At 34.2% G+C, this 12,789-nt stretch overlaps 1 long non-coding RNA gene across 2 annotated transcripts in view; it reads left to right on the top strand.

Annotated features, from left to right (window-relative positions):
* The first annotated feature begins 2,518 nt into the window (after positions 1 to 2,518).
* LOC138922391 (uncharacterized) overlaps positions 2,519 to 12,789 on the top strand; it is a 29,841-nt gene continuing 19,570 nt past the window's right edge. For both annotated transcript variants that reach the window (XR_011435481.1, XR_011435480.1), the window contains exons 1-2: positions 2,519 to 2,634; positions 3,582 to 3,674. This is a non-coding gene — a long non-coding RNA (uncharacterized lncRNA). The remainder of the gene's footprint in view (positions 2,635 to 3,581; positions 3,675 to 12,789) is intronic.

Raw genomic sequence — 12,789 nt, 5'->3', positions numbered from 1 at the left:
TGTATGCACATACATAAACCAAATTCATAATACAGAGAATAAAAATGTACTTCACATTTCTGAATTTGAAGAAAAATATATCATACAATGCTTTTGGAATACTCATTTGGGAGGACTATGATTAAAAATTCAAACAGAAGTTTAAGGTCAAAAATAAAAATTGAAAATATAAAAGATTTATGAGATATCTAAGAGAGTGTTTTACTCATATCTCAGGTTTTATTATACTTAGAAGGCTGATGCAAAAGAAAGGAGAACTAAAGAAATGGTAATGTTAACTAAGGAGAAAGAATAGTTCAAAAATGAAGTCACACTTAACGTTATCTGTCTGAACTAAACTGAGATTTACAGATTGTTAAAAACAATCATAAGTGTGCTAGACACAACACATAAAAATAAAGTCTAGCATGAGCTAATGACGATAAGCTTGATAGTTACAGAAAATCCAGTAAAATATTAAAAAAAATAAAAACAGCAAGAGTTAAGTACTGCTCTCATTCTTTTATCAGAAAAGTCATACAACACTATTTCCTAAAGAAATTGCGTTTATTAGCTTTATATTCCTTTTGCTCCAACATGTTAATATGGAGATAACAAAAGAGAAGATAATCCTAAGAAGCTAGAGAAAAAGAGGAAACCTAATACACAAAGATTGGTTGCTGTAAAAGCATAATTATCAAACAAGAGAAATAAACATTTGTTAAGTTCATGACAGAAAGTTAATTTCCTGTTTAAGGGATAGAAAATTCTCAAACTAAAACATACTGAATGTGTGATGAAATTGATATTGTTAAAATGAACGTTATTGCTGATATGTAAGCTCTTACTTTGACAATCCATAGAATGTGAATGAGTCATATGCATATCACCATGACTGAGCCTCTTAATGATTATTCTAAGATGTCCAGAAAAACTTAAATTGTATATCATATACTAAAAAAGTTAGCTCTCAATATTGTATAACTCGTCCTAATCATTATTAATGGCTTGAGCTTGGCTTTCTTAGTCTATCTATCTAGTAAATCTGATTTCCTCCTCTGCATGAAATACTACATATCCACTCTTGAGATCCATTGTCCAATCTCCTCAGATTTCCAAGTAATACCCACCTAATCTCATTGCCTGCTTACTATCTCACCTTTGTTTTCTCTTTGCTTAGGAAAATTCGGAACTGTGTTCTTGTTGTCCCAAGTGGCCCTGCATTTAATAACACATCTTTTCTTTCTTTCTCTCTGGTCTCTCAATTTCCCATTCTTCTACTAGTTTTTGTGGGATTACCTCACGTACTGCTAGTTCACAATTCCTCATCTCAGGGTCGGCTTCTGGGGGAACCCAATTGAAGACACAGTGTTCCAATTAAATGTCTAAAAGAAAATCTACAGTATCACCACAAAAGTCAACAATTATGCAAGGATATATTTTTTAAAATTAGCTTGTTTTTAATCTTTGTTGAGCAAAGTGAAGTTTGTCTTCCATGAGCTATCAGAATTAATATAAGGAAAATATTAGGTCCTTAAAATGTCAAGAGAAATGAGACATTAAAATATAATTTAAAATTACATTTACCACCTTTTGGTACTTAGTATCTATATAACAAGTCCACTTGCTGAATAAGCAAGTACCTGAAAATTGCTGATGGTGGCTGACTGAACTAATGTACATAAAATTATATAACTTATATACTGTCAACATTAGCTTTGACAGCGAACTGAGAAATAAAGGATTGGAGCTTAAAACCACCATGAGCATCCATATCCAATCTCCCAAATATTCCTTGAATTATAAAATGTGTATTCTTGTTGTCGGAATTAAACTCCCTGGTTTCTTTCAGTCAGTGGGCTATGCTGATGACTAGCCTGCCTTTCATGGTTACCTCAGAATGTTTAGTGTTCAAAAACTTTAATCCAGAATTTTGAATCAAGTGAGATTCTTCTGTAAATTGTTTTAACATTAAAGAAACTATAATTCAGTCTATTTTAAGTAGAAGTTTAAAATTAGATTTCTAATGCTATCTGTGGGTTTCTAAAAGCAAAAGGAACACCAAGTATTTAGGAGTATGTAGAATAGTGTAATACATATTTTTGTAAACTTTCAATTAAGAATACTTTCATATTAGCAGAAAAATTGTGAAGGTAATACAGAGAGTTCGTATAACTCCCCAAACTCAGCATGAGGTGATACCGACCCTGATATCAGTTTCCCCACATTAAACCTGGCATATATGGGGTTAAAACCAAAACACTCATTCCCTGCTTACTCTCTGGCTTCCCGGCTCCAGAATCCACTATCCTCCATGGAGACAGACACCGTCAAGGACAACCACCTGGACTATCTCCTCCCGCAAAGAGATACAGGCTGGTGGGAAAGCTGCTGACCAGCAAGGTCATGAGCTCCCTCCTCTCTGCAAGTGTCTCAAGGCCAAAGACAGGCTGGTGGGAAAGCTCTGACCAGCAAGGCCGTATGCTCCCTCTCCCCAACCTAAAACCCCAAATAAAAACCCTTCCTTTTAGCTTTTCGAGGAGTTTGGGATTTCAGTGTTAGCTGCCCTCTCTCCTTGCTCAGTGCTGTGCAAAGATAAAATTCCTACTTTCTTCCAGCACACCCAGTGTCAGAGATTGGCTTGCTGTGCGACGGGTGAGCGAACTCACTTCAGGTTCGGTAACAGAGGTAGTAGATAAGAAGCTATCTGAATATTTTCTTTGTGTAAAAGAGCTTTCCTTGCTGGACTTTCTTTTCCCTTTATAATAGTGTGGAGTAGCCTCAAATGTTTGGTAATTTTGGACTGTGTCCTTATTTTTTAGTTAGAATCTCCTTACATCAACTGCCCCATCTCCTTGTCCAGAATGCCATGGGAAGAGTGGGTATGGGTGTTGATCGGAGCAACTACCTTGATTCTTGCATTACAGCTTGTTTTCTGTGTCCAATGGAGAGGATGGAAGGGTGGAGGAGTAAGATTATAATAACAGGACAAGAAAGTACAGCAGGAAAAGATCTTTCACACAAATAAAACACTCAAAGGGCAAAGAGGAAATGGGGTTGAATAAGTAAAGATCCATGAATTTAAAAAGCATCCTTAGGTTTATATTTTTATTTGTCCAGTTGAAAATATTATTTTTCATCACTCAGAAAATTTCATTAAGAAGACTCAAGTGTTTTTGTTTTTGTTTTTGCTCTTATTTTTTATTTTAGCTTAACAACTTTCCAATTTCATGGATTTCAAAAAAAAAATAAACCTTTCTGTAAGAGGAGAAACAGTGTCCCGTAGGAGAGGAATAAATCCTTTTCCTTCCACCCTTCTACATTCTCTGCTGGGCTCCCCGTAACAAAAGGCAGATTAACAAGAGAAAAACAAATAGAAGTTTACTAACATGCATATCTCATATATACATGAGTGTGACTCAGGGAAAGAGTAACTCAAAGAGACGGCTTAGAGTTCAAGCTTACAGCATTTTCAACAAAGAACAATAAATTTATAGAGAAGTGACAAGACAAAAGAAAGCAGTTTTTGGCTTCCAAAGGAGGCAAACTGTGTGAAGTTAAATATACAGGAGGAAAGTAATGGAGTACCGTTTGGTTTGCAGATTCCTTTGGTGCCATCTCTGGGCTGATAAGAGTCTAGAGTCGTCTCCAGTAAAGGAGAACCTAAACCCTGCCTTTCTGCAGAAAGGATGGAGGTGAGAACTGCTTTCCAATGTTTGCTGCTTCTTAATTGCCTTCAGCTTAAAATAGCTCTTATGTCAAAGAGGCATGCTTTAGGGTGACATATTCTGGTTTCCTTCAGTCCTTTTCACGAAATGGATTAATTAAAACTAGAAATAAACTATCAGCCATAAGTAAGATCATAGCTTCTTTCTTCCCAAGGGGCCCTCTCCTATATGTGTACATTGAACGCAAGCAAGAATAAAAAACAGAAAGTACTGGCCTGCTGGTGACATGAAACAATAGACTCTGATTAGACTCTCCAGTGTAGGTCTTAGCCTGATAGATGGCCCATAACTGGAAACCTGTCACTTTTCCTTAGCTGTTTATTAATTATCCAGATTGAGTAAATTATCGTGTTATTTCACCACTTTCTGGCAAAAAATATGCGTCTGCTTCTTGGCTAAACTTGAGATTAAAAGACAGAGTGCTTGCTGGTTTTGCAAGATAATAGGGAATCAACAGATGATGCTACGTCATCATCTAAACAAAAAGGCTTGGATAGCATCCCCGATCTCACTTCTACTGTAAAACCTTTCTACTATTTCTTAGGTTGGATCCAGGTATTTCTTTGGTCAAAATGCCATCTTACTAGGACATGGACAAGGAAAACAATAGCCTCCTGGATAATTCAAAATAGGAAATATCAAGATTGTGAGTTTTTTGTGGGGGAGAGGAAATTAGAAATAATCTTATCAAACTAAACTTGGAGAAAGGCAAATTGTCTCCTTGAATTAAAAATTGAATAAATGTAACTAAGCTTAAGTCAAATAAAAACAATTTTAAAAATTGCACCACTTTGCTGCAATTATTCACTTAATAATTGTTATGATTCTAAGTTTTCTTGACTTCAGAGGAAAAAGTTTAGACTAGCTTGATACATATTACATATGGAGTACGTATTTGTTTAATTGATGTATAAATGCATAAAAGCTTGATACATTATATTCGAAACCTAGTAGTCTATAAATCAAATTGTTTATATCTTCTGATTTCATTTAATTTGTTGATAATATTTTTCAATGCTCATCTCTCTCTTTTTTTTTAGTCTTATAGTTCTGTTTAATCTCAGGGTAATCACAAGTAGGTTTTTTTTTTTCTCAAATGCAAATGCTAAAGATATGTAGAGGGGAATGAACATAACTGTGGCACTGAAGACACGGTTGCTTTTTGTTTCAGTTTTCCTGACTGATCATCTACTAAAAGAACAATATTAAGAAAATAAATTTTGCATACATTTCTTATTATAAATGAGTTTTCCTATATACGTCCAAATATCAACTACAACTTCAACCTTAAAAATAAAACTCATTAATGCTTAGGAATAGTAGAAATGAAAAAAGAGCTGTATTACATATATCCAATCAAATCATATAAACATCAAAATGAATGTTTGCCTTGGCAACAACAAAAACGAGACGCAGCTACATTTGATAATTCTGAAATTAATTTGCAAAAGCTTCGATACTGAAAAGTCCTTGCACACCATGATCTCAACGCAGTGGGAGGTTAGGAAGATCAGCCAGTAATTCAAAGCAAAGCCTCAAAGCCTCTGTAAATATTAGCAAAAGAGTTTACAGTATTCTATCGATACTGGGATGTGACAGAGTTCTCTAGAGCCAGGGAATTTGGCATAAGGTCTCATTACAACGGAGTGAGTGCACTAATCAAATTGCAGCTAATAAGTCCTGGAATGTATTCAAGGCTACACAACTTATGGTATTTGTTATTTTTCGCCAGATGGCTCCTTGATGAATTAATAAAATTAAAAGCTCGATTTTCTTATTTCTTGTTTGTCAGAGGCAATCTTTAAATTAGACTTACAAATGTTTCTATCTTCAAGCGCGGGGTTAAATATGGGTTGCCTTTTTCCATCTCCTGGCACCACTGGGACAACCGAAACCTTGATTCAGTGTTGCCAACAGGCTTAATTGAGCTTGTGGAAAAAATAAGGATGTTCTACCCAGGCCCACAGAGAAAAGCTGAGACACAATGCAAAGAGATTACCCAGAAGCCCCATCACCACTTCAGGCTTTCATACCAGTGAGTCAGTTTGAATACAGAAGACCACTGGCTTAAAGAACTGGTGTCACTATTTTACAACTTGCAACAAAAGAAATGTTTGCCTATGTTTATCAGAATAGGAAAATAATGTTATTTGAAAACTGACTGATATGAAGTTTTTGGCCTAGGATTCACCTAAGGGAAAATATTTTTCCTTTTTTAAACCAAAAAGGTATTATGGCATTACTGATAGTGCAAACTAAGCCACATGATACTATATAAGAGAAATTGAAACAAAGAAATTAATTGATTATATAACAAGGTGATAGTTTAAAATTGTTTGAGGTCTGTATAGATCTACAATTATAAATGTGTATGATTATTTCAAAAACACATAGTTAATTTGATGTTTAGTCCACTCATATAAAGCCCTACTAAATATTTTTCCTTTTTAATGTATATATTTTATTTAATATATTTATATACCATTTATATTTTATATATATTCATTATATACCTTTTATAGAGAGAGTCATGAAAACCTGCCTGCTTTCTTTGGCCTTTTTCTTCTAAAAGGAGTTAAACTCTAATTCAGATTAGTTATTATTTCTTTAACCTATTAGGCAAAACTATAATCCATTCTCCCTCCAAATTTCTCCTTAACAGGTTAGATGGAAAAACTTGCCTTAGTCTCATTCATTCCAGTGTCTGTCTAACCTTCATTACCCATGTGTCATTCACTTTGCTTTTCACAGATGCTAATTTAATGCCTGTTTTCATTAACTACTGTTTTCCTTGAGCCAGTTTTTACAATGATTTTAAAGGTGACTAGAAGCAAAAAGGAGATGAAATATGAATTCTAATAATATGCACTACTTATTGAAAAATTAAGTAATTCAAAGTAAAATTGTACCTATAGCAACACCCCAACATTCTTCCAAATGATTTTCTGTAGTTTATAGTTGAAGAAAGAAAAATAGCCTCAAGAATTTGGTAAGCAATAGCAAAGATATTATTCAAATGTAAAGGAGTAAATATATTTTTAGAATTCTGTTGCATATTAAATACAAATTTTTTTCCTGCTCTTCTTCATTTCTCCTTAATCATAAAGTCTGATTACATTCTATTTTTATCTCATAGGAACTTTTTTCCATTTTTCACATTTATTATCACAGTGTTTTGCCATTAGATTAGGTTACTGTGCCCTTGGTCATTGGGCAGGTTCTTCCTGTTCTTGAGAATACAATTCAGAAGACGAAAGGCCCATCTGCTTCCCTTTATTTCTTGCTAGATGCACTGCATTTGGAATTCCAGATGTCTCCACAACATCTATTATCTTTTTGGCTGTCAGCGTTTTTTGCCGTGAATATTATTCCACAGGGAAATATTGCAATTCTTGTGTTTTACTTTTCTTTGTATTATTTACTACCTCTTTTCTTCAGCTAAGTTTGTCACCGAGCATTCAGCGTCATCTATCATAGGACGAAAGACATAGACATTAAGCAGCAGCTTTCATTCTAGGAAAGAAAATTTGATTCCTGGAGCCATAATCAAGTTGCTGTTTTTGTTGAAATTTTCTTTCACTAAAATTATTTATTAAATTGCACAGTACAGTGGGCTAAAAATCAGTAGACCTGGATCCAAGTTATAATTTTGCCACTAGCTTGCTATGTGATATTGGACAGAGTCATTAAGCTCCACAAATTTCTGATTTCTCATCCATAAAATTAAAAAGCTGATATGGTGGGGGGAAAGTACATCTATATATATAGATATATATATATATAGATACATATGTATATCTATATATCTATATCTATATAGATATATATACACTTTTTTTTAGTTTAAATATCCTTTTACTGAAGGAAATACACTTTAAATTGTAAATGTCTTTGTTTGAATATAGTGATGTGTCAACCAATCAAAAAACTTATTTAACCAAGTATTTCATGCTCATATTGTATTAATGAAGCCACATGAACAGTGCGAGATGTATCTTGAATAGCTCACAGAACATAAAATCTCATGGAGAAATCAACCTAATTGTAACAAAAGACTGTGCATATTAATTGACAAAATATATTGTTTAAAATTGAAAGTACCAGGTGTTCAGAGGAAAGAGCAAATGTTGTGGGCTAGGATAAGCTAAGAAATAACTTACAGAGAATAAATTTCTTTAAGGTAGATGCAAACCACGTGAAGAAATTTAATAAGTGACACAGAGTTTACAATTTACTTGTAATAGGTTTCACCTATTGTTGTGGTAATTCTAATTATAAATCTGTGGACACAGCAATAAGCAGACATCATTTTTCATATGTAAGTGGTGATTTACAATAAAATGTAATATTTCATTTTAATTTATATGATAAAACTTTCCATAATGTAATAAATAATATAAAAAGAAATTTTCTGATTTGAGAAATGCTTTAAAATCAGTCCCTGTATATCAGAATCTGAAATACATAATGGAATAATTGTAATCCTGAAGGATCTCAGTCACTGTCAACTTCTAGACATTAAATATCTGAATTTGGCATTTGACCTAGCAGGAGTATCACTTGCAAAATAGGAGATATTTATTGGTTATTGTAAGGTGCACTACTTTCAGTCTCATAAGAGGCTGATCACGATAGTAGCCAGGAGACTAGGTTTCCTCCTGATGTAGGCAGAGGTCTGGAAAGTCTGGGTAGTTATTTGCAAAGTATGCTGGCATCTGGGTTCAACGCAAATTCTGATCTGGATTGAGAATGATCACTGGTACTCAGCTTGATTTATCTTCACTTTGGCTTACTACTAAACAAAAAATTAATAAAAGAAAGAATACACCAAGTAAGGATACCAGTATGTGAAAATCTTCCTTGAGTCCTTCCAAGTTCCCACAACGTTGGAGCTGCACAGAGAGATGTGACCACAATTCAGAGCAGCCAATCATCCCTCACTGTATTGCCTTTGATAACACAAGATTTGAGAAAATCCTCAAACATACCGGATCTGATACAGTACCTGCTTTTAAAAAAATAGATGGCTTATTACAAATAAATATTTTATAAACAATAAACCTTGAAATGAAATTTATATATAAAATACCCCCACTTATATGCATATATCCCAAAATCCATATTTCAAATATAATAAAAGGGGAAAATAAATAAATTGAATGAAACTATATGATTGTCTGCTCTGAAAAGGTAAAACTTAGTTCAGGTATGATTAATAATATATATCAGTATAAGATAAATTTTCTCAGCAAATTAAACTTTCGTACCTTCAAATAATAGAAAATGAATGTAAAATATATGAACTCTCTGCAAGCCACAGAGTACAGTAGTGTACACAATAATCGTTCACCCCAGAATCTTCCCCTTGGCTCAGTGTGGACACAAGCTCGGTCTTGGTAGAACTTTGTAAACAAGCACAACACAATGTGAACGAGAGTTATCTGTCTGTGCATCACATCATTTCATGAGAAGTCTCCAACGGCTTTTCCACCTGAATCTTCTGATGATGCTGACAACCCTCTACCCTCTTTTCCACAATTAAATGCCACTGACCTTCTCAAACTTTCCAACAAACTACCTTTACCATTTTCCATAAAACATAAAAACTTCTACTTGTTATGGTACATCTGTTTTGTTAGGAATACAGTATATTTTTTAAATCATGTTAGTGTTTTATTATTATTGTTACTGCTTTTTCTAGTGTTCTTGTAACAATGTCCCATAACGTTTGGTTAGTCTTTTCCTAACCCAATCTTCCCCAAAGCTCTGATACAATACAGAACTACAAAGAACTACAAAGCCATACAGAACTGAATTGGAGGACAATCTACCTCTTAGGCCACCATGAAATCATGTGGGAACCCAGACTTGCCAATGCCAAAGCTGCAACTTCCTCTCATCATCCAGGAAGTTAGACAGTGGACATCCACATGTGTTACCTAGATTGAGAAACCATATTGGAAAACCAAGAAGCCAGCATCAACACCAAACTACTTCTTGTCATTAAAGACATTGGAGTATAGATATTGCAGTGTACTGCAGAGAACTCTCATTTGCACAACCATACTTGTCATCAGAATAAGACAAAAAGGGAGAGCAAAATGCTCTCCACCTTCCTTCTCACTTTTACATCTCACCCAAGTGCAAATGATATGAGAACCTAGTACCAGCTAGAAAATCAACAATGGGCCAATCTGTGATACGTAGCCTTTGAATTCCCATCTCCTCAAACTAAAAGGAAAGAAACAAAAGCTGAAGGAGACAAACCATAGCATGCAGCACAATATGTAAAAGGTTGAACTTGACTGCATTGGAAGACGAAACTGAGTAATCAGATCCTTGTATCTGTTTTTAGTAAGTTTGTATTTAAGTGATATCTAAAGACAGAAGCCATTTCATCCAACACATGTTCTCACAAGTAGGACCCTAATTAGAAGTGCTGTGTCAATAAATACCTATTTTATAAAATGAGATAGAATTCCTGAGAGAAACAGAATTCCACAAAGCAGTTATCAAGGCACAATTCACGTTTTAGCAGCAGCGTAACAAGGGTGAAGTGGCAGGGATGTCTGCCGGCCATGCCGGCAATAAACATGTGCATTGTCTATTAATGGCCTTTAAATTATAATAAAAGAAGACTGAAGAGCCTGTTTGTTTTTCCTTAACCTCAGTACCAGCAATTCTAAATAAAATCAGAGGTAAAATGTAGTTCCTGCAAAATTCTTTCCTGGTCTAAGTTCTCAACAATTTTTATGGTTACAGGTGAGGTTTATTTACATACATGTAAACTTCAAATTACTGCATTTTTGTTACTTTTCTTTTGATAAATATTATTCTATTTAGAAGTGAATTTGGAGAACTCTCAGCTGTAGTTAGCCCCTAACACAACCAAACACTCAGCCACATGGATGTGTTTCAGGAGCAGGTTTGTAACTGGTTGGATCCTTGTGCAGTTCCTGTCTCCAATCCTGTAGGACTACAGGTTCCTACATTTAAGCAGTAGATTTGAAAAAAAAACAGTGATAGCACAGTAACTGTAAACACGAAGAAAAAGAACTATGTTACTGCCACTTTGATATTCTATATGATTGCGTGGAGTATTTATTTGTGTTGGAAATGTAAAACCCCAAGGTTATTCAATCTTTTGTGGCATGTTTATTGCCATTACATTTCACTTTCAATTGCTACCATCAAGTCCTCTCATAAATCACATGAAAGTGGACATGAGCAGTCAAGTACAGAACCATTAGAATTTCTTTTAAAGTAGTATATTCTCTGACTTGTTTTATTAACATTTTTATAATGATAATTCATATTGGTTATAAAAATAATAAAGGCATGCTGAGTATCCTAGGTTTCACAAGATAGTCTGTAAAAATTCACTTAGAAATCAACTTATTCCAGTTACAGTGCAAATTTGCTCTCTAATCATGTATCTTTTGCCTGAGAGGATTTTCAGTTAAATCAGTTATCGGAGAATTAGCCTAAAAACCTGATAAAGTTACAATTCATAACTAAAACTAAAGGAGAATAGAAAGCATTAAAGAATGAGTGACTGAAGTCTTTCATTTTTTCCTTTACTCAATCCTGATTATTTTGTCAGCATTTAAATGAGGACAGAGCAGAGCCTAATATATGTCTGAGTTTTGATTTTTCTCATTGTCTGCCTTCCAGTATCTCATTTTAAAAGATAAGTTCTACAAGTATAAACCACTGAATATCCAAGGGTATTTTCCAGGATCTCTGAGTATGTCTGAAACAATCTAAGTGTGCATTTTTATATAAAATAATCAACATATTATTCTATCTAAAATAAAATGATTCATCATGACTACATAATCTTACCAATTATTCAGAACTCAGAATTATGTTGATGTGCATATGATTACTGCTACCTCTCAGGGAATAAAGATAATCAGATTTGCCTAGAAAACTCCACAGTCCTTTGTGACAAAGCTCTGTATTCTGTGTTTACCCAAAAATCATATTGCTATCTCAAACATGATCTTAGTCATATTTATTAGTTTTAGCGTATTTTTTAATTTCAATCATAGTTTTCATTTTCAAATTCAATTTTTTGGCATGCTTTGGAAAAGGCAGATTGCTTATTTTTTTTTTTTGATATGGGTGAGAAAAACTGATATCCCTCACCGTAGTGTAAGACATGATTGTTAGGGTAATTATTTTCAAATAGTTATAATTGATGGGACGTAGATTTTATTGTTAAGAAATATATTCCATTTGTCTCATTTATGACTAGGTCTTGGAGAGAAAGTTTCTCCACTGTACAATTTTAACACTGCAAATGAATTAGCTTAATTTCTCCTTGATAATGAAAAGCTTGCTCTATACATTTCTGTGCCTGGAAGACTGTAGAGAATTCTTCTCCTGTCACATTTTTCCTGCCCCCGAGCTGGTATTATATATGTCAGGCAATCCAGGACCATCTTTTCTTTTGTGTAGGCAGCAGTATCTAGGATTTATGGCAGCTACTCCCTCCCGCTAGGAGAGTGGAGAATAAGACTCAATATGTTTTAAAATCCAGTATAAATCAAAATTGGTGAAAGGTAAACTTGAAAAAATTCTGTGCTTTTACAAAAACACCCAAACATTTGTGAGGATTTCTCTTTATACCTTCACCAGATGGTGGTGAGCAGTAATGAGAGGAAAGAAAATTACAATCCATAATTACAAGTGACTTCATAGATCTCATCATTAGTGACAGCTGAGGTACCTGAATGCATTTTGATGTGATTTGGAGCAAATCAACTTTCCTCTCTCTGGCAATTTTTTTTTTTTTACACAAAAGCAGTAACTTTGAACAAGAGATGCAGTTGTGTGGAAAGTCTATGAGCTTTGATGTCTGCGCCCTCTATCCAAATTCCGGGTGAATTACATCCTTACTTATGATACTTAGTACAGGTTACTCAGCTTCTCAGATCAGTGACCCCCATCTCCATCTCTTGGGTATTGCTATATATCTAAGCATTTCCATTATGGAGGAAAAAAAATCCCAATATCCTAATATTACTACTGCCGCCACAGTTTTCCTCAGAAGGTATACCACACTCACAAACATTAT

The sequence above is a fragment of the Equus caballus genome, unplaced genomic scaffold, assembly GCF_041296265.1.
Source record: "Equus caballus isolate H_3958 breed thoroughbred unplaced genomic scaffold, TB-T2T haplotype2-0000786, whole genome shotgun sequence".
Taxonomy (NCBI): domain Eukaryota; kingdom Metazoa; phylum Chordata; class Mammalia; order Perissodactyla; family Equidae; genus Equus; species Equus caballus.
Note: the sequence above shows the minus strand (reverse complement) of the source record. Positions and strands in the feature narration are given on the sequence as shown.